The sequence below is a fragment of the Phocoena sinus genome, chromosome 19 (genome assembly GCF_008692025.1).
Source record: "Phocoena sinus isolate mPhoSin1 chromosome 19, mPhoSin1.pri, whole genome shotgun sequence".
In the NCBI taxonomy this organism is placed as follows: domain Eukaryota; kingdom Metazoa; phylum Chordata; class Mammalia; order Artiodactyla; family Phocoenidae; genus Phocoena; species Phocoena sinus.
In genome coordinates, this window is record NC_045781.1 from 10,934,437 (window position 1) to 10,956,431 (window position 21,995).

The 21,995-nt window shown below is 45.7% G+C and overlaps 1 pseudogene; it reads left to right on the plus strand.

Annotated features, from left to right (window-relative positions):
* LOC116744098 lies at window positions 1-12,918 on the plus strand (annotated as a pseudogene).
* The last annotated feature ends 9,077 nt before the right edge of the window (window positions 12,919-21,995 follow it).

Here is a 21,995-nt window from a genome sequence, read left to right on the forward strand (position 1 = left end):
ATGGGTCACACACCCACAGCGTTAGACGACCAGTTCTTCATGTACCACAGTGAGAGGAAGATGGGGAAAAACAGCATGTAACGAAGACGAAAAGGTCCTGACTGTGTAGCTGGTGGTGATCAGAGCTGCCCTCTCCTACCACCCATTCTACGTTCTCTTACCACCTGCCAACACCTCCTCGGGACAATTGGTGTGACACAAATCTTCATTCTTAAGGGAAGTAAGTGTTCAATGGTCTTGTCTTTATTGGCTCTTGGCCACTTTCTGCTGAACAGGGCCACCGGCCAAGGAGATATTACCGCCAACGCGTCCCCTGGCTTCCAAACATAGTCTTCCTTGATCCAGCAACCCAGCCTCCCTCTGGTGGTCAGGTTCCCTCTGGCCATCAGCAGAGTGGCCCTCGTCTCTGCCTGTTGTTTCAGCAGTGCAAGGAGCACAAAATGGGGGCAGTCCTGGCTTCCGATTGATTAGAGCTCTGATGGGGTTCCTCACCCACACCAAGCCCAAGGTCACAGAGACCAGGAGCAAAAATTCTTTAAGCGGGTTGTTAGGTATACTAGTGGGAGGGGACACTCCCTTATCCTCCCCTGATTCATGGACCCCTGCATTCTGGCTCTGGGAGAGGTGACACGATAGACTGGCCACTGGTTCAAGACATACAGCATCTCCTGTTGGGTGGCAGGGTACCTCCTCTCACCCGGTGCCCTCATCAACCACCACGGCCATTCCACCCTTCCGATAAGTCAACTGTCTCTGTGTAGTGGGGCACCTGGAAGATCAGTGAGCTCCATGGATGGGAGTTAATTGCCTCACTTCCTTTGCCTTAAAATATGTCCTCTAGCTGGAAGCGATACTTCATGGGATACTGTAGCAGTAGAACAGACATCTTCTAAGTTCCCAAATGGCAGGGTTGACAGCAGCACTGGGTACGAGGAAGGCAACTCAGAACCCACAGTGTGTATTTATCTCTGTGGGGAGAGAGCTCAGTCCGCTCGAGGGTGGGGTATGTCCTGGGTGGTCCTGCTGTAGAAAGACGCCGTAACAGGCTTAGAGTTGGCCTCTGCCTCTGTTGGTTTGGGCACTGAGTACAGTCAACAGCCAGGTCACCTCGGGGAGAGTTAGCCCATGTGTCGTCACTGGGGAGCAGAGGTAGAAGATAGATGGGCCCTGGATAGAGCCGCTGGAGTTCGTCAAGAGGAGTAAATTTGAACTTTGTTTTCCGTAGACACTCCAAGGACAAAGTTAGTGGCAGGAGTTGAGCTCTGCTGGAGTAAAGAGATAAGATGACCACATCTATCACTCCTGAGGTCAGGAAAACCTTCCCTGTCTGCACAGGTGCAGGAAGCCTCCTCAGGGTCAAAAAGGGAACGGGTGCCACCCCATAATAAGTGCTGTCAAACCTCTCGTTAGCCTCTGTGCTGGAATCCATCTCGCCAAAAAGATGTGCACGCCTGTTGGGAAGGGTCCTAGGGCAGGTCAGATGTGGGAAAAGAAGCGAGATAATTGGCTAGAGGAGAACAACGACCCGGAAGAACTGCTCTCTATAAATGATTTAACAACCTCTTTACTGCGTTCTTCCTCATGAGGGAGGACGCCCACACCCTTTCTCTCCTGATGTGTATTTCTGCCTAGCTTCTGTCTTATATAAATAAACTGCTTCTCTGTGTGCTCTCCCACGTGTCGTGCTGTACTGCTAATAACAAACTCTGTACCTGTTTTTGCAGTTTTTGCCTCCTTGAAGCATTCTTGTTACAACAGGGCAAGAGCCAGGGCAACTTCACTTCTAGCCTCTAGCCCCCTGGTGGACTAGGGGCTAGGATTCCTGGTTTTCATTCAGGCTACTCAAGTTCAATTTCTGGGCAGGGAAATAAGATCCCGTGTCAAGATCACTTACTGCTGTCTATCCAAAATCAGAGCCTCCACCACCCACATGGCCACTTTGCACCTGGGCCCAGTGTGCAAGCACTGATGGGAGAGAAGCCGCCTGACACTGTCCACAGGATACCAAGGGTACCCATGCTCAGGGCATGGGTTCTGGTGGGCATTCGTGTGGGACGTGAACATCTTCACACTCTGTGCCCATCCCCAGAGGACCATCCACATATCCTCCCTGTCTTCATTTGATGCTTTTATTCTTACCAAGTCCTTGACCAAATGGCTCACCGGGGGTCCATGCAGAAGTGGGCTTGAGGACCTCTCTCCCTCCCACGAGTGGACCCCTGAAGTTTTGCCGCCTGAGGGATTTCCTTGCATCGCTCTTTCAGGACCACACGTGCAAGTGCTAACACAGCAGCCACCCACTTCTGCCTGGCGCCAGCCCACAATGCAGTTCCATCCATACACCTAGTCTGTGCTTTCTGTCCTCTGTAAACAGATCCCAGGGAATCCCCATGAGCTCATAGGTGTGGGTGGGGAAGAGGCAGGACGAGTGGGTGCCATGGGTGCCTGAGCCACCTGCTGGGGTGTCCCCCTGTGGCCTCCATTCCTGCTTGAGCCTGATCTCAAATACACCTTTTCCACGGATGGTGGATGCTGCTGTGTGTGCCCAACATCATGGTCTGGTAGCCTGACCGCACCCAGTATGAGATGTGCAGTTCAGGTAACAATGCCCTTGGTGTTGGTGGCCAGGTGTCACTGTCAGTTTGAGCTTCTATAACAAAATATCATGGCTTATCAAGAACAGAACTATTTCTCAGTTTTGGAGGCTGGAAGTCCCAGCTCAGGGTGCTTGTGTGATCAGGTTCTGGTGAGGGCCCTCTACTGGGCTGCAGATGGTAGATTTCTCATCGTATCCTCCCATGGCTGAAAGAGAGCCAACTAGCTCTTCCTTCTTCATGGAGGGCACTGCAGTGGTCAATGTTCAACTTGACAGGTCTAAGGGATGCCCAGATAGCTGGTAAAACATTATTTCTGGGTGTTTCTGGGACGGTGTTTCCAGAAGAGAATAGCATTTGAATTGGTGTACTGAGTGAAGATGGCTCTCACCAAAGTGAGTGGGCTTCTTCCAATCCATTGAGGGCCTGAATAGAACAAAAAGCCAGAAGAGGGCTTCCCTGGTGGTGCAGTGGTTGAGAGTCCGCCTGCCGATGCAGGGGACACGGGTTCGTGCCCCGGTCCGGGAAGATCCCACATGCCGCGGAGCAGCAGGGCCCGTGAGCCATGGCCGCTGAGCCTGCGCGTCCGGAGCCTGTGCTCTGCAATGGGAGAGGCCGCGGCGGTGAGAGGCCCGCGTACCACACACACAAAAAAAAAGCTAGAAGAAGGAAGAATTTGCTCTCTGCTTGAGCTGAGGCATACATCTTCTCCTGCCCTGGGACACCAGCCCTCCTTGTTTCAGGCCTTTGAACCTGGACTAGGACTTATACCATTGGCTCCCCTGGTTCTCAGGCCTGAGGTTTGAATTGGTACTGCCAGCTATCCTGGGCCTCCAATGTACAGACAGCAGATCCTGGGACTTCTTAGCCTCCATAATTGCATGAACCAATTCTTCATAATAAATCTGTTTCTATATATTCATATATACCCTACTGCTTCTGTCTCTCTGGAGAACCTTGACTAATACAGGCACTAATCCCATCGTTAGACTTCTACCCTCATGACCTAATGACCTCCCAAAGACCCCAGCTCCAAACACCTTCATACTAGGATTAGTGTTTCCAGTGTACCAGGTACCCAGACTCCACTGGGGCCCAGTAATAAGCCTAGAGCCCCTTTCCAAATGTCTGATTGCAATCTTCAGAAGAAGGCATAGATTTTCTCCAAAACATGGAGTTCTGCACCGTGATTATCCTATTGGACCTTGTAAGATGTTCCATATTGTAATATACTGGGTTTGAAACATAGACACTGTTACTGCCTTTACATTCTAAGTACAATCACCCAGGAGTTATTTAGAAGTACTTTTTTATATTTCCAACTGGGAGATTTTGGTGGAAGGAAGCTAGGGTTAATTTCTAGTATAATTCTTTTGTGGTTTAAATGGTTTGTTCTTTTATATAATTTATGGCTACTCCCTATATGGCCTATTGCTTACTACCCCTACTGTTTGATATTAAAATGTATCTGCATTTATCAACACATGATTTTACTTCTTCAGAACCAGTTGAGGATTAGCCAAGTCTGATGTCCTCTTACAGGAAGTTAAGGGTTTTGCCTAACCTTGTGAAACAAGGTTACAAGGTTTTAAAAATCAATTTCCGATAAATTAATTTGCAAACTGGGTTCCGGCTTCTCCTTTCTTTGGTAATTGAATAAAGTTTGTTCTGTTCCAGTCCTCCCACCCCCCAAAAAAAACTCAATTGCAAGTCACTGATTCATTGCAAAAAAAAATCAACTGTGGGCTAAAAAATAGTATCGGAATTTAGATTTTGCTTATTTATTTGTAGAGCCTTGAACTGGCTAATGCTCCTTTGGTTTCTAAATTATTCATGTTGGGTCTAAAGTCAATTTCAGTCAAAGAAATAACTTTTAAAGCTGTTTGCATTCTTCTAGTTTGAGTTGCAAAGATAGAGGGGAGAGAAAGGGGGGTTAGGAAAAAGAGAGAGGAGAAAAGAGAGGAAGAGGGAGAAAGATAAATGAAGAATAGAAGGAAAGAAAATTAGCTACAGAATGGAGAAGGAGAAAAAAAAAAGTAGAGACAGAATGAAGTTCAGGTTTGTTATATCTAAAGATCAGCCTGTCTCTTCTGGATATCGACCCCTAATCTGATCCCAGAACCAGACTGATTCTTAACTCTGACCCTATACAATCCCACATTCTGAGCCTAAACATCTCATATCAGTTCCTGACCCTGAACAAGCTAAGCCCTAACCCTGACCCTAAACCCTGATTCTGCTATTTGCACTGCAGACTTGAACTTTAAAGAATCTAAAATAGTCATTCCCCAAGTGGACATTCACATCCAGAGATGGTGTTTCATGGGCTTACAGTGGGTTAGGCAGCCTGTGGCCTTTCAAGCCTTCAACTTCCCCCTCTGCATCAGTTTTGTCACCCATCCCTCACAGCCTCTAAAGACACTTACTGAAAAAAAATCACTTCCTTGGTCTTCCATTCCTTTCAGTGCCTCTTCCCTTCTCAGTCAAGCATCTCCAACTATCTGGACATATTTTCTTTGCTTCTATTTCTTCACCTCCCACTCACTCCTCCATGCTCTCTTTCCATCGCCTCTTTCTCTAAAATTGCTTTTACTGGGCTTCCCTGGTGGCATAGTGGTTAAGAATCCATCTACCAATGCAGCAGACATGGGTTGGAGCCCCGGTCTGGGAAGATCTCACATGCCGCGAACCAACTAAGCCCGTGCGCCACAACTTCTGAGCCTGCGCACCTAGAGCCTGTGCTCCGCAACAAGAGCAGCCACCACAATGAGAAGCCCGCACACCACAACAAAGAGTAGCCCCTGCTTGCTGCAACCAGAGAAAGCCTGCTCGTAGCAACGAAGACCCAACACAGCCAAAAATAAAATAAATTTATTGAAAATAAATTAATTTTAAAAAATAAAATAAAATTGCTTCTACCAAGGTTGAGATTCTGGGGGAGGGTAAGAGCCCAGCTGAGGTGGACACCACACTCCAGGTTGCAAAACTACCTCCAGTCGTGAAGATATGAGAAGTTTATTCTTCCTTTGGATAAAGCTAATTAACTAATACAATCACCCCCAATTACCAGATGAATTTAGGATATGTGACAAATGGTGCTGTCAAGTCCTCTTACTTGAGGACTAGTTACTGTTTACCTTAAGAACATGTATGTAGGGGGTTGTATCTGTCTGGCTATATAAGGGAGTGAGCTTTCTTTCGGTCTTTGCAATTTCTTAGCAAACTGCCTGTAGTGCACATCACATTCTGGTTTAATGCTGTAATAAAACTTTTTCTTTTTTCTCTTCTACCTGTGTGGAGAGGTTTTCTGGGTTGAGAAGAGCCTTTGTTTTTCTTTTTTTTTTTTTTTTCTGTTTTAAATTGAATATATTTGACGTATAACACTGTTTAAATTTAAGGTGTACAATATTTTAATTTGGTACATTTATATATTGCTATATGATTGCCATTGTAGCAATATTTCACACCTATATCCCATTACATAATTATCTTTTCTTTTTAGTGGTTGGAATAATTAAGTTCTAGTCTTTTAGCAAGTTCGATGATTATAATAAAATGTTGTTGTCTATATTCATGTTAGAGCTCGATGGCTTCTTTACTACTTGTTGCAAGTCTGCACCCTTAAACAACATCTCTCCTATCCCCCGCAAGCCCATCTCCTTGTTACCGACCAAGGTTCCTGGCCTCCTTAATCAATAGAAATTGATCAGAGGCCAGCCAAGAGATTCAGGCAAGGCCTTATTGCGGTCCCTGCTGCAGCAGGGGGGAATGAGAACAAGTAACAGGTTTCCTTGCTGCCTTGCTCGCTGAGGGGGCTGCGAGCTGGTCCCTCACATGGGGAGAGGGTAGGGGTGTGTCCAGCGGTGGGGCTGGAGGAGGGGCTGAGGTGGTTTGCCCACCCCTCAGGTGGTGGTGTGTGCAGGGGGCATGCGCAGTACCCCGATTTTGCTCCCGACCCCCTGCTTTTGCTCCCAGCTCTTCAGAAGTGGCAGTACGGCTTTTTGGTCTCTTTGTATCTTGTTGTCCAGATTTTGCCCCAACTGCGCATGCACGCGTTATTTTTTTTGGTCCCTTATAGTTTCTTTGTATTTTGTTGCTCAAGGAGACATTTGTCCAGGTGCAAGCGTTGCAGCACTGCAGCATAGGGTCCCACGTCCCAGCCTGTCTCATCCTGGTAACCACCATTTTTACTCTCTGTTTTTATGACTTTGGCTTTTTAAGATTCCACATATAAGTGATATCATACAGTACTTGTCTTTCTTGGTCTGACTTAATCTCCCTTAGCATCAGGCGCTCAAGGTCCATCCGTGTTGTCACAAATACCTGTAGCAGGATGTCCTCCTTTCTCGTGATGGAATAATATTCCATTGTGTATATATATATATATATATATATATATATATATATATATATATATAATATATAGGTCTATACCCCAGAAGTGGAATTGCTGGATTTCATTTTAGTTACATTCTCGAAACACCCCCGACCTTCTGAATTTCTAAGACATCACCTTGCTGGCCAATCCTCAGAGAGGAGGTGCAGCCCTCTCCTTACAGATCATCAATGAAGAGAGCCCCATGACCTTGATCACCTTTACAGAGCTCACTGGCCCCGGGGGTGGCTGAGACCTCTGAGGAAGGAGCGTGGCCCCAGGCCCCTGACCTATTCTCAGTCGGTCACCTCCTCTGTTTCTCCACAGGCCCAGTGGCACAGCCCTCCATCTGAACCGGCAATACCACAGTCACAGAACATAAGGACCCTGCCGTCCTGACCTGCCTCTCAAATGAAGCTGGGATCTCCATATGCTGGTTCTTCAATGGCTAGAGTCTACTGCTCACAGAGAGGATGAAGCTGTCCCCAGACAGCAGCACCCTCACCATCAACCCTGTCAGGAGGGAGGATGCTGGGGATTATCAGTGTGAGGTCTCCAACCTGGGCAGTTCCAGCAGAAGTGACCCCCTCAGACTGGGTGTGAAATGTAAGTGACCACTCGCCCCATGCTACATCATCCCGGGAGGATTACTGTACAGTGTGCAAAATGGATAGAGGTCACAGGGGGCAGAATAGCAGTTAAGAGACCATTATAGTAAACAGATGGCAAAATCTTAATAGCACCATCTCTGGAAAAAATACAATTAGTTTCTAATCCTGGGTCTGACATTTACTCTGTGACCTTGTACAATATTTTTTTTTTCTGGCACACTTTCTTTATATGGTAAATATTAAAAGTATGTAAGATTTACCATTTAAATGATTTTTAAGTTTATAGCTCAGTGGCATCAAGTACATTCATATTGGTTTGCAATCATTACCCATATACATCCACTACATTTTGGTTAGTATTGTCATCTGAAAATATTATCTTCCAGTCCGTGAACACAGAATGTCTTTCCATTTATTTATGTCTTCTTTAATTTCTCTTACTATGTTTTCGCCTTTTTGAAAAATTGTTTTTCAGTTTTTCTGTGTACAAGTCTGTCACTTACCTGGTTAAGTTAATTCCTAAAGGTTTTATTCTGATTGATGCTGTTATAAATGGAATTTTTAAAGTTTCCTTTCCATACTGTTCACTTTTCATGTATAGAAAATACAACTGTATTTATGTGTTGGTTTAGTATCCTGCAGCTTTGCCAAATTTGCTTATTAGCCCTAACAGTTTTTGTGACATTTTTAGGGTTTTCTATATAAGGTCACATCATCTGCAAACAATTAATTTTGCTTCTTCATTTACAATTTCGATGTCTTTTATTTCTTCTTCTTTTTTTTTTTTTTTTTTTTGCCTACTTGGTCTGACTATTACTTTCTTTTTTTTTTTTTTGCGGTACATGGGCCTCTCACCGTTGTGGCCTCTCCCGTTGTGGAGCACAGGCTCTGGACACTCAGGCTCAGCAGCCATGGCTCACGGGCCCAGCCGCTCCGCAGTATGTGGGATCTTCCCGGACCGGGGCACGAACCCGTGTCCCTTTCATCAGCAGGCGGACTCTCAACCACTGTGCCACCAGGGAAGCCCTGAATATTACTTTCAATACTATTTTGAAGAGAAGTGGCAAAAGCAGGCACCCTTATCTTGTTCCTGATCTTAGTGGAAAAACTTTCAGGCTTTCACATTTAGAATGATGTTAGATATGGGTTTTAATATATGGCCTCTATTATGTGGAGGTAATTTCCTTCTATTCTGAGTTAGAGTGTGATGAAAGGATTTTGAATTTTGTCTAATGCTTAAACTGATTTAATCTCCTTCTTAGTTATAGGTCTTATCATATTTTCTATGTCTTTGTGATTCCACCTTGGTAGCTTTTGAGTTTCTAGGAATTTGTCTATTTCATCGAAGTTATGCAACTTGTTGGCATATAATTATTCATAATACTCTTGTAATTCTTATTATTTCTTGAGAATTGGTAGTTATGTTCCCACTTTCATTTCTGATTTTAGTAATCTGAATCTTCCCTTTTTTTCTTGAGCATTCTAGTTAAAGGTTTGTCAATTTTGTTCATCTTTTTTGAAGAACCAATTTTCGTTTTTATCGATTTTCTCTATTATCTTTCTATTCTCTGTTTATCTCCACTCTAATTGTTATTATTTCCTTCCTTCTGCTAGCTCACGGTTTGGTTTATTCTTCTTTTGCTAGTTCCTTAAGTTGTAAAGTTCGGTTGCTGATTTGAGCTCTTTCTTTTATTTTCAATGTAAGTATTAACAGTTATAAACTTCTTGCACAAGATTATTAACTACTCTGAGCCTCAGATTCCTCAACTGAAAATTGCAGTAAAAGCACCTGCTTCGTGGCATTATTTCAAAGATTTAATGTACTATTAAATTAAACTCTTGGTAAAACGCCACACACAGAGGAAAATGTTCCATAACTGTTAGATGCTATTACTACTACTATTACCATTAGGCTCTATAAAATCAGGTACTCCTACAGTTAAGGACTACCTGAGTCTAGATCCACCCGTTAGCTATATGACAATGGGCACGTTTCTTCACCACTGGAAGCCTCAAGTTTTTCACCTATGAAATGGAAATAATGTCGATCTGGCAGGGTTACATGAATCAAATGAGATATATGTAAAGTATACAGCCCACGCGCCTAGAGCCCATGCTCTGCAACAAGAGAAGCCACCGCAGTGAGAAGCCTGTGCACCACAATGAAGAGTAGCCCCCGCTCACTGCAGCTACAGAACACCCGCGCGCAGCAACGAAGACCCAACACAGCCAAAAATAAAATAAATACATTTATTTTTTTAAATGGATAACCAACAAGGACCTACTGTATAGCACAGGGAACTCTGCTCAATGTCATGTGGCAAGCTGGATGGGAGGGGAGTTTGGGGGAGAATGAATACATGTATATGTATGGCTGAGCCCCTTTCCTGTTCACCTGAAACTATCACACATTTTTAATTGGCTATACTCCAATATAAAATAAAAAGTTAAAAAAAAAAGAAAATTTATTCCTTGAAGGAACAAGTAGAGACTTGTTGTTTCACAGAGCACCTCCCACTGTAAACTAATGTCACCTTCATTCATTCTTCTCTGTTCTTTCCATGACAGATGATTCAACACAAGGAAGTTCTTCTGGCCTCTCAGGTGGTGCTGTTGCCGGCATCGTGATTGGAGTCCTGGCTGGCGTAGCTCTGATTGCACCCCTGGTGTATTTCCTGTATATGAGATACACTGAAGGGTATGATGCCTTTCCTCTTGTTCTGCTTTCTCTGAGGCTAATCGTCATGCTCGGGAGAGGGAAGGAGACTTCATCTCTGTCTCTGGACCTGGATCTGCTCCTCATGCTTCCTAAAGCCCTGCTTCTTGGCACTAATTCTAATGGGTCTCTTCTTCCCTGGTCTTCACGCTTCCTGTGCCCTACTCTCTCTTGGACATAGTTATTCCCATCCCCACCTGGTTTAGAGGGGGCAGAACCAATTATGTTCCTCTGTCCCCAGTCAGGGAAGCCAAGGTCCAAGAAGGAAAACTAATGAGGAAATGAAAGAAGCAGGAGGAAGGGGGTCCTGCACTCTCTCGACAACAGTAGCAGGAGGAGGGAGGGACAGGACAGGACGAGAACCTAAGAAAAGCAAAAACAACCAAAGGCCTCCTGGGCAATAAATAAAGTGACAAAGAAACAGCATCTACCTACACAAGGGGAAAGGTGTCAGGGTAGAAATAAGCTCAGAAGCAGTTGGCATGAATGGCCCCAAATGTGAACAGCCAGTAAGCAGGAGAGGAGTAAACACCAGAAGCGATGATGGGTAGATTGAAGGAGGAGGTCCTCAGAGGAAAGAGGGCCAACCAAGGTATAAAGGAACACTGAGGAGCCCCAAGGAGTCATGCTGACAGGGTCCTTCCTAATTCAAGGAGCAAAGGTCCTGTGCCTGGGAATAGCAGTCACAGTGTCTGATATTTATTTAGGGCAAGTGACCAGCGCGATCTCACAGAGCACAAATCCTCAGACCACAACCAGAGTAAGTAAACCTGCTCACCTAGTGAGAGCTCGTATGTTCTACTATATACCCTGCCCTACCAGGGAATCCCGGATTTCCAAGTGAATCCCTACCTTCTGAATTATTAGAGGGGATCTCAGTTTCCCAAGCTTAAACTGGCATAGGTCCTCACGCCCTTCCTAGCCATGTAAGAGTCCCCTGAGACACAGCTGGGGGAGAGACACTCGCCCCTCCTAGGCCAGGCAAGCCAAGCAGGCCATGAGATGGACATGTTTCCAGGAGCCTTTTCCTCATCCTACCTCCTTCCCCCTCCTGCCTCTATTACGGATGCGGGCATCTCCTTTGGTGAGACTTTCCCTGCCTTTGGTGCTCTGGGTACTGTGGGCCTCGATGCCCCTCCTTGCCACTGGAGCCTGCTGCTGAGACACACACCTGGGCAAAACTGGCCTTGTGAACTGGAAGAAATCTTCAGAAGTGCACTGAGGCCTCTCCCCACCCCTCCTTGGTCTCATGCCCTGGGGTCTGGACCGCAGACCGAGGGAAGCGAATTCCTTAAGTCTTAATCATGGGCCACCCCCCCACCCCACCCTCTCACCACCTGCCACCTCCTTCAGCTAGAAGCACAACAGCTTAGGAACACCACGTTCTGAGGCCATAAGTCAGCTCCGCATTTTCATGGGTTGGTAACTTCTTTTGCTTCCCCAGGTCAGGGCTACTCTGACAATTCACCCAACAAGGCAGTTTCATTGGATCTTTTTCTCATGAAAATATCTCTGTGTAGAATGGGTTATTCTTGAAGACACAAATGGGAGATCAAGTTTGGATCAAAGTTCCTGACTGCAACAACAAACAAAGAAGTATTGGTTAATCACTCCCATGGGTCTAATTCATGCAAGAACGTTGACTTTAGAATTTTTCCCATCCTGTATTTCAATCCTGGCTGTGACCTTAAGCAAGTAACTTAACCTCATTGATCCTCAGCTTTGCCCTCTGTAAAATGGGCATGCTGCCTACTTCAAAGAGAAGGTAAAGGAATTAAACGACAGAAATGCAAAGCCCTCATCACAATGCCCAGCTCAAGGAAGGCACTAGATCACTCTCCTTCCTCTGCCTCCAATCTGATCCTGCCCTTACTGTCAAATGATCATTTCCATTCTAATGGGTCTAAGGCCTTAGTTCCTTTACTGTCTATTAATAAATTTTACTGAATCTTCTCATCTTAACCTTCAACAGGATATACATACATACCGAAAAGTGCTTAAACCATATTTTAACAATCTGAACAACCCATGGAAGCAGCACCAAAATCGATAAATAAAACATGTCATTCCCCTCCCTAAAAAAAGACCTCCAGTTACTTCCCTTCAAAGAGTAACCACTATCCTCACTTCCAATGCACTGGATTCGTTTGCCTGATTACGTTCTTGCATAAAGGAAAAACGCAGTATGTCCTTACATGTATCTGGCTTCTTTCATTCAAAACTGTTTTGTAAGATTCATCCATCTCATTGTATGCCCTTGTGCTTAAGTTATTCTCATTGCTGTATCATCGTATTTCACTGTAGCATTCCATAATCTATCTCTCCTAATGAACATTCAACAGGATGTTAGTAAGCAGAGAAAATGGGTAATAAAAGCCCTTCTCTGAACTAAAAGTTTCAAAGTGGTGAAAGCATGTGGTGCTGACTCACACTGGACAAGGTGAGGGCCTGGCCTACGACACGGATTTAACTGACTGCTGTTCATTCCTTTCAGATTGACGAAGGTGCGTATTCTGCCCCGAACTTCAATGCCCAGGAATCAGAGAAACCAACTTCAGCCTCCTATCCCCAACAGCTACAGAAGTGGTTTATTGAGAAGTTAAAAAAAAAAAAAAAAAGTAGTGTTCCCTGCTTTACTGACTTATTCCAAGTTTCTCATCCCCATCGCTAGGAGATTCTTTCACTGTAAGGGAAAATGGGAAGTGTGTCTCCCCGCCCCCCGCCCCGCCCCCCGCACCTCCCCCCGCACCTCCCTAATGACGCACATCCTGGCTGCCGGGTCACAGCCCCTTCCTTCAGTGTCAGTAGATGAAAAGGTACATCCAGGAGGAGGTCTGGAGGAAACCCAACCTTCCTTGTCAAAGCGGACCTTGGGAGAGAGTTGCCAGAACGTCCACCCCTCCCATTTGCTGACCCTAGACCAGTTTTATTTATTTATTATAAATTTATTTATTTGTTTTTTATTTTTGGCTGCGTTGGGTCTTCGTTGCTGCGCGCGGGGTTTCTCTAGTTGCAGCGAGCGGGGGCTACTCTTCTCGTTGTGGTGCGCGGGCTTCTCATTGCGGTGGCTTCTCTTGTTGTGGAGCACGGGCTCTAGGTGCGCGGGCTTCAGTAGTTGTGGCTCACGGGCTCTGGAGCACAGGCTCAGTAGTTGTGGCACACGGGCTTAGTTGCTCCGCGTCATGTGGGATCTTCCCGGACCAGGGCTCGAACCCGTGTCCCCTGCATTGGCAGGCGGATTCTTAACCACTATGCCACCAGGGAAGCCCTAGACCAGTTTTAAACTTGCGTATTCAGAGCACACTCATTCCTTCCCACCTCAGTCCTGTCCTATTGGAGTCTAACTTGAATTTGCCATAACCTTGAGAGTTATGTCCTTATGCACTGAAATGCATGTGCCAGAAAAGAAGAGAGAGAAACAGGAAAAGGAAAAGCTTCTCCTAGCTCTTCAAAGTTCAGTATAAATCCACAGGAAAATACATATATAACCAATTTAGGACTGCAAATTCTACACCTTTGTCTACTGTCAGGATTGTCTACCTGCAGGATCAGGGCCTAAACACCTTGCTGCTTACCTAGAACACCACCTAGGCCCTTTGGAAAACTCTTCTTCAGAGAACCTACTAGAAGAAACTAAAAAACTACTTGTCTAGGTCCATAAGTAATTCCTAATAAAAAATGCAAAAAATGCAGGTACGTTTAAATAACTTTATGGGCTTTACTCCAGGAAGTGTCCACAGAGGAAGGGGTTATTGCTTTAGGGGGCAGTTGGCACTTAACACATACAATCTGCTGGGACTTGGGAAAGGAATCAGAAAGCTACCCTTCAGAGATGATCTAAATAATTGCTAAAGAATGCACAGTTTGTGGTACTGAGTTTTTCCCCTTCCTTCTGAGACATTCTGCAATTTTAATTGTTGTAACTCCTTTCTATGTGAAAGGGGTTGTTTACTTAATTTGCTGTGTAAGCCAATCTGACTGCGTTAGGTGAAAGACGCCACCAAAACCCCTCAAGTCCCTCTGGCCAGGAGCTCCTCAAGCTTTTTATGTCAGGGGCTCCACGTAGAAAATAAGAAGCAGCAGCTTTCTACATTCGTGGCCAGAAAGGGATCTCGCTCAGTTTCTAGGCACCTCAGACCAACCGTCAGCACCATCCTATTCCGCGTTCCTGCCTGTGCACGTTCCATCTGCCCCACTCACCTTCTCAGGAAACCCTGGCCTCTGCTAAGGTGTGTTTGGTTCTTGAGAAGCAGGAGCACCTGCAGGGGACACGACCACCCACGCAGCTGGCCTCGTTTACAACCTAGAAAGCTGCACTGGTGCCGTTGCTCCTTAGGACGCAAGGGGAGGATCATAGCTCAGCTCTGGGCTTCGTGAAAGCCTCTGAAATTTGTTTTCTCCCATGGGGTCTATGAGACCCAATGTGTCAGCATAAAAAGGACGGGCAGGAGAAGGAGAGGCACGTCTACTTCCCACCCAGCCTCCTTCTGCATGGATGGAACCTCCTTGAGGCTGTTGAGAGAAAGGTTTTATTCCATATTCATTACTTGATCTAATGCTGTGTGGAACTGGCCCCCTCAAAGAGGGCTGGTTGGGAGTTCTCTGTACTCAGGTACCTCTTTCGGGGTTTTTTAACCCTGACACAGACTTGTATATACCTCCCCTCATCCACGCTATTCTGTGTAATTTAATTTTGCCTGGCTAAGGCCGCTTCTGAATTATTTGTAAAATTTGCTCTATATTTATAATAAAAATTATACATCAGGCATCAACATGCTGCCTCAAAGTTGGTACTATTTTCTACAATGTTTTCTTTACAGGCAGAAGAAACAGAAATTGCTTAATAGAGAGTCAGCGTGAGCCTATTTCTAAGTCCACATGGTATCTGATCTAGCGATCAGAGAATTCGCTCAATTCATTTGCCCACCTGCTAACAAAGTGAGTCTATCTGGAGCAACAAGCCACAGCTCCAACCTGCCTGGGAGAAACTGCCTGTCTTCCTCTGGGACAGAAGATGATTTCATGAGTAGAAGATCTCCTGGCCTCTTTACTAGGGACAAATCACACGTCCCACGCAGATGGCTCCAGTGAATCAGATGCAGCGATACAGCTTTCACTCCAACAATCTCCACGGCTTCAGGGGTATAGAAATCTCTCTAGCACCCTCCCTCCTCCTTGTACCCTGTTCCTTTTTTTCTGCCCCTCAGAGGGTCAGAGCTCTTCTAACCTGGGTAACCTTCATTCCTTAATTAGCCTGTTACCTCATTTCCTTCACTTCCAAGCAATTGAAACGTGTGCTGTCTTTCTCCTTCCTCATGCCCTGGTTTCTCCTGGCCCTCTGCAGTGCTGGCTCCCTTCCCAAGACCACTGGAAGCAGCAGAAAATCAGCACCCATCTCTTGGCCAATTCAAAGGTACTTTCACTGTCCTCACATTGTTCACTTTTACCACATCTGAGACCACACACAACTTCTTCCTTCTGGACACTCTCCTCCTACCAGCCCCACCTGTGCATTGCACCCCGACCTCAGATTTCCTACTCAGACCTGCTTGTCTCGCTCCACACCACCCTCTTTCCACAGCTTCCATGACCTCTCTGCAGGGGGCTCCTTCATCTATATCTCTAGCCCGTCTACTTCCCAGAACTCATGACACTCACATCCAAATACCTTCTGAAATTGCTCCCCATCTGAACTGGCTTTCCCCCACAGGTCACTCATTCCTCTCAGTGACGCCACTGCTTCCTCGGCTCTTGCTCTTTCGTTTTCTAGATTCAATACATCGTCGAAGCCTGTTGATTCCTTGTTTAACATCTCTCAGTTATGTCATTCTCTCCATTCCCATACACCTAAATAACCCAGGCCCTCAACACCTCTGCTGGAAATACTGCTTCCAGTACTGAATTCTCATCTTTGGTCTCTACTGAAATCTCCCTCGCACACTAGTGCCTCACTGCCTTCCTAAAAACTGGTTCACTCTCCTACCCAAGAACCTACAGTGACCTCCCCTGGTCTACCAGATAAGTTCAAATTTCTTCCTCTTTACTAATACTTCTTACTTCCTTTCCCACTACTCTCTAGTATTATTCCTCCATTCTAATTAGCTCTGTCTCCTTATCCATCCCTGATCCTCTTCCCCATACACACATAGACTTCTTAGTCCCAATAATATGCCTGAAATCAACTACCAAACAAGGCAATGTCCTTTCTCTTATCTCATGGAGCAGTTACCCACACCAGTCATCACAAGCAAAAACTCCAACCATGGGGAAGATGAGGACCCTGTAGCATTAACGTGTAAACCTCAGATTCAGGACATGACCAACCTGTGATTGAGAATCTTTTCCTGATGACCAATTTATGTGTTCATGAAATCCTTATGGAGCACCTACTGTGCTACAGGTCTCAGTGTTAGACCCCATGAAAGATACAGAAATGAGAAATACAGGGTCCCTACCCCAGGGAATATAAAGCAGAAGACAAGAGATAAGACATAAAAAATTATAATACAGAAGTAGAAATGGAAAATGCCACAAGAGAAGAGAGGGAGAAATCCAATAGGAAATATGACTACACATGAAACGACTGGGAAAATTTTAAAAACAACTGGTATTCAGACCATACCCACAGATTCCAATTAATTGGTGTGAGGTGGAACCCAGGCACTGGTAATCTTTAAACTTTCCAAGATACTTTTTTTTTTTTTAATATAAATTTATTTATTTATTTTTGGCTGAGTTGGGTCTTTGATGCTGTGTGTGGGCTTTCTCTAGTTGCGGCGAGCGAGGGCCACTCCCCGTTGCAGTGCACGGGCCTCTCACTGCAGAGGCCTCTCCCGTTGCAGCGCACGGGCTCTATGTGCGCGGGCTTCAGTAGTTGTGTCTCGCGGGCTCTAGAGCACAAGCTCAGAAGGTGTGGCACACGGGCTCAGCTGCTCCGCAGCATGTGGGATCTTCCCGGACCAGGGCCCGAACCCGTGTCCTCTGCACCGGCAGGCGGACTCCCAACCAATGCGCCACCAGGGAAGCCCCTCCAAGATACTTTTAATGTGTAGCCAGGATGGAGAACCTCTGCTATAAGAAGTAAGACTTAAGTGTAAAAGCAGTGGGTTTTAGTTAGGAGTATAAATCAGAATTACCTAGGGAACACTTTCACCGTTCGTAAGAAGCCCATAAACCATCACTAAAGAAGCTGATACAGTATGTCTGGGGTGAGATCTGGGCTTTATATTTTGAAAAGCTCCCAGGTGATTCTCACACGTATTTTATGTTAGCAAACACCTAAAACATAGCTATGATGGATATACAAAAATAAACTCAAAATGGATTAAAGACCTAAACGTGAGACTGGATACTATAAAACTCCTAGAGGAAAACATAGGCAGAACACTCTTTGACATAAATCGCAGCAATATTTTTTTGGATCTGTCTCCTAAGGCAAAGGAAACAAAAGCAAAAATAAACAAATGGGACCTAATTAAACTTAAAAACTTTTGCACAGCAAAGGGAACCATTGTCAGAACAAAAAGACATCCTACTGAATGGAAGAAAATATTTGCAAATGATATGACTGATAAAGTGTTAACATCCAACACATATAAACGGCTTATACAACTCAACATCAAAAAAGCAAACAACGCAATTAAAAAACGGGCAGAAGAACTGAATACACATTTTTCCAAAGAGGAAACGCAGATGGCCAAAAGGCACATGAAAAGATGCTCAACATGGCTAATCATCAGAGAAATGCAAATCAAAACCACAATGAGGTATCACCTCACGCTTGTCAGAATGGCCATCATCAAATAGAACGTAGGGACTTCCCTGGTGGTTCAATGGCTAAGACTCCACGCTCCTAATGCAGGGTGCCTGGGTTCGATCCCTGGTCAGGGAACCAGATCCCACCTGCCGCAACTAAGAGTTCACATGCCACAACTAAAGATCCCTCGTGCGTCAACTAAGACCCGGCACAGCCAAATAAATAAATAAATAAATATTAAAGGAAAAAAAAGAACACAAAAAAGAAATATTGGAGAAGATGTGGAGAAAATGGAACCCTCCTACACTGTTGGTGGGAATGTGAATTGGTGTAGCCACTGTGGAAAACAGTATGGAGGTTCCTCAAAAAATTAAAAATAGAATTACCATATGAGCCAACAACTTCACTGCTGGGTATATAACCAAAGAAACTACAAAAACATTAATTCGAAAAGATACATGCACCCCAATGTTCATAGCAGCATTATTTACAATTCCCAAGGTATGGAAGTAACCTAAGTGCCCATCAACAGATGAATGGATAAAGAAGAAGTGATATATATATGTACACACACACACACAGGAATATTATTCAACCATAAAAAAGAATTAAATTTTGCCATTTGCAACAACATGGACAGACCTGAAAGGCTTTATGCTAAGTGAAATAAGTCAGAAAGACAAAGACAAATACAGCCTCTCTTCATCCATGAATCGAGGGAAGGAAGAATTAATCTAAATGACCTCTAGGCTTTGCTATTCAAAGTGCTGTTCAAACCAGCAAGAACGGCATCATCCAAAAGTTTATTAGAAATGCAGAATCTCAGGCTCCGCCAGAAAAATCAGATTTGTATTGAACAAGATACTCAGGTGATCTGTAAGCACATTAAAGTTTGGGTCACTTCTCTAAAGTGTCTACCACTTCTACAGTGCAATGGTTTCAGACTCACCTCAACTCTGTCACTTAGCAGGGGAAAAAAAAAATTTTACCTCATCACTTCACTTGCGCCCTTTTCCTGATCCTAACCAGAGCTCTCAGGCTTGCCCGTACCCCAGTAGAGTTTTCAGAAACACGGATGGGGCAGCGCTGCCGCCTTGTGGTCATGATCAGTAAATGCACTTGATCTTACCGTTCTCACCTGGAAAGGAGGCGGGAGGGTTGGCAGAGGGGGGTGACGTCTAAGTCACAGATGAGATAAGAGAATCACAACCACCCACTATGACTGGAAGTAACTGTCAGACAGACCTGGGCCTACATCATAGAGTAATGTCACATTTCAAAGGGCAGATTTTATAATACCTAATAAAATGTGGTATTAGTGGGAATCCTGGGTCCCAGACCAAGATCTACCCTTGGAAACTTCAAGAAAAAAAAAAAATCACTGTGACAGTTATTTTCAGACATCCAGCCCCCACCTGAACTCCATCAGTAAACTTGTAATTTTCCAAGGAAACTTACTTTGCTCTGACAGTTGTCTCTCACCCTGAGCCAAAGTGTGTCTGATGTAGACTCACCAAGCCTGCGGCTACTCTGTGTAGGCACAGAAATAAGCCTCATACCTTTCACACGACAGACCTTCACATTCTTGTGAACAACCACCATACGCCCTTCCATCTTCCCTCAGCCATTTCCAAAAGGACATATTCGGAAGTTCCCTGTACTCTCCTGTAACCTTCTGAAGGGCAAGTGAAGTGTGTCAACCAGAGCAGAAACTCTGAATCCTGGGAGTGTCCCAAGCACAGCAGCAGGGCCACAGGACGACCCACATCCCCATTCTGAGCACTTCACCTGTATTTAGAAAGCCAAATTCCACATCAGCTCATGTGAGGAGATGGGTTCTTGACTTGCGCTGCTACCCAGTCATCCCATAGCTGTGTAGGTGTACAATTTTTGTTGTTTTATTTTTTATTTTTTTTGCAGTACGCGGGCCTCTCACCGTTGTGGCCTCTCCCGCTGCGGAGCACAGGCTCCGGACGCGCAGGCTCAGCGGCCATGGCTCACGGGCCCAGCCGCTCCGCGGCACGTGGGATCTTCCCGGACCGGGGCACGAACCCGTGTCCCCTGCATCGGCAGGCGGACTCTCAACCACTGCGCCACCAGGGAAGCCCCTGTTGTTTTATTTTTAAGAAATATCTATTAGAGCCTGCGATGCAGTATGCGCTGGAGACACAAGCATGAATCCGACCTGGTCTCTGCCCTCACTGAGGGCCAGGTACGGAGGGAACCCAGTCCAAAGCCAGAGCATTGCTGTTACGTGAGAAACACTTTGATAGAGGTGAACACAGACGTGGGGGCCCATCTCGTCAACCCCCTGTGAAGACTGTCCACTCTGGGTTTTCTGGACTCCCGTTTTCCTCATTTCAAGCTCAAAGTGAAAAAGAGAGAGAACGCAAGTGTCCCCGATTTTTGCAGTCAAGGTTCAACCAGACATTTCTCTCTGGATAATCCAAGATGTTGGTGGGCTCCCACTTCATTCTGATGTCCTCTCTCTCCTACCAGAGCTCACCACACCGGCACATGCAGCAGCCCGGCAGCGGCTTACTAACAGACATTCCAGCAAGTCAGGAAACTTGAGTTTTTCTTCCCTGGCTTTGAGGATAACTGACTGTGATCTTGAACAAGTCACGTAACTTCCCTGAGCTTTCATTCCCGCTTCCATAAAGTGGAGCAGCTGGACTAACTCTCCACGGGTCTATGTGTGTAGTGGGAGCTCCGTAGAGATAGCGTCACACCTTCTTCTTCTCGGGAGCCACCACCTGCAAATACCGGGCATACATTATGGACTCAAATGCTCACCTAATGTGTGTATGAATAAATGACTCTTCTTAGAGCAACAGGAAGCATGGAGTCAATCAACAGGCATTTGTGAATGTCTACTACGTATACTGTAGAGTGGGGAAACCAAATAACTGGGAAAATGGTTCTCTCTCCCACTTTCCCCTTATCTGCTTCCTGGAGGCGGAACTTTGTAAGTCACAAAGGCTGTGCTTACACAACTAAAGTTCTCAAGACGAGCTCTAATTAGTTGTCAATATTAACAAGAGAAGAGTCTGACTCTTTTCCAGGGAGGAGCCACATCGGTGGTTTACATCAGACCAAGTGTAGACCGAGCCTCCAACTCGAGGACAATCTCCACTGCCTAGCACAGTGCCTGCCTCCTGCAGGTGCTTTATAAACTTTGTAGTAGCAAGGTCTACAGTCAACCCTCCAACATGTCCATAGGCAGAAATAATCTGAAATTGAGAGGGTAAGAATGAGCAAACAAAAACCATGCCTGGCCTCTTCCCTCCTCTTGACTGGAACAAAAGTCACACCACCTTTACTCACTCCTGCCTGGAAGAGCCAGGGAGGACTTCCTGTTAACCTTCCCCTCAGCCCCATAAATATCACCCAGCACTTAAGCCCAGCCTCCCCCCATCTTTGAACCCATTTCCTGAAGCCTCTGGAATGAGTCACACTCAGTAAGTGCTGGCGATGTTTGCTCCAAGTAGTATCACCTCCTTGCGCTTTGGGCTGTTTCCAGACAAGGTCTGAAACAAGAGCCCCAGCAGCCTGGGCAAACACCTTCCCCGCTGTGCCTCCTGTTTCTCAACCCCTCTTGGACATGAAGCCTTGAGGGTCTTCCACCAACCCAGTTCCCTCTCCTTTAGGCGGGAGCCACGAGCCCACAGCCACCTGCCTGACCAACAACAAGGAGGCCTGCTTTGACCCAGTGCTCCAGGCCAGGGTTCGGGGCAAGAGAGAAGAGCCTCTCCTCCTTGATCCTCTCTGCTTCCCTCCTTATGTGGCCACAGACTTGGAGGAAATTGTAAACAGTGGGGACACGGCAACTTCCCAAACGACACTGCTATTGCTGATCCAAGGACGGGAGTGGGGAGGACAGAGGGGAAACACGCCGTGTGAGTCTCTCTTTGCCGGCCCTTAGCACTCTCTTTCCTGCCAG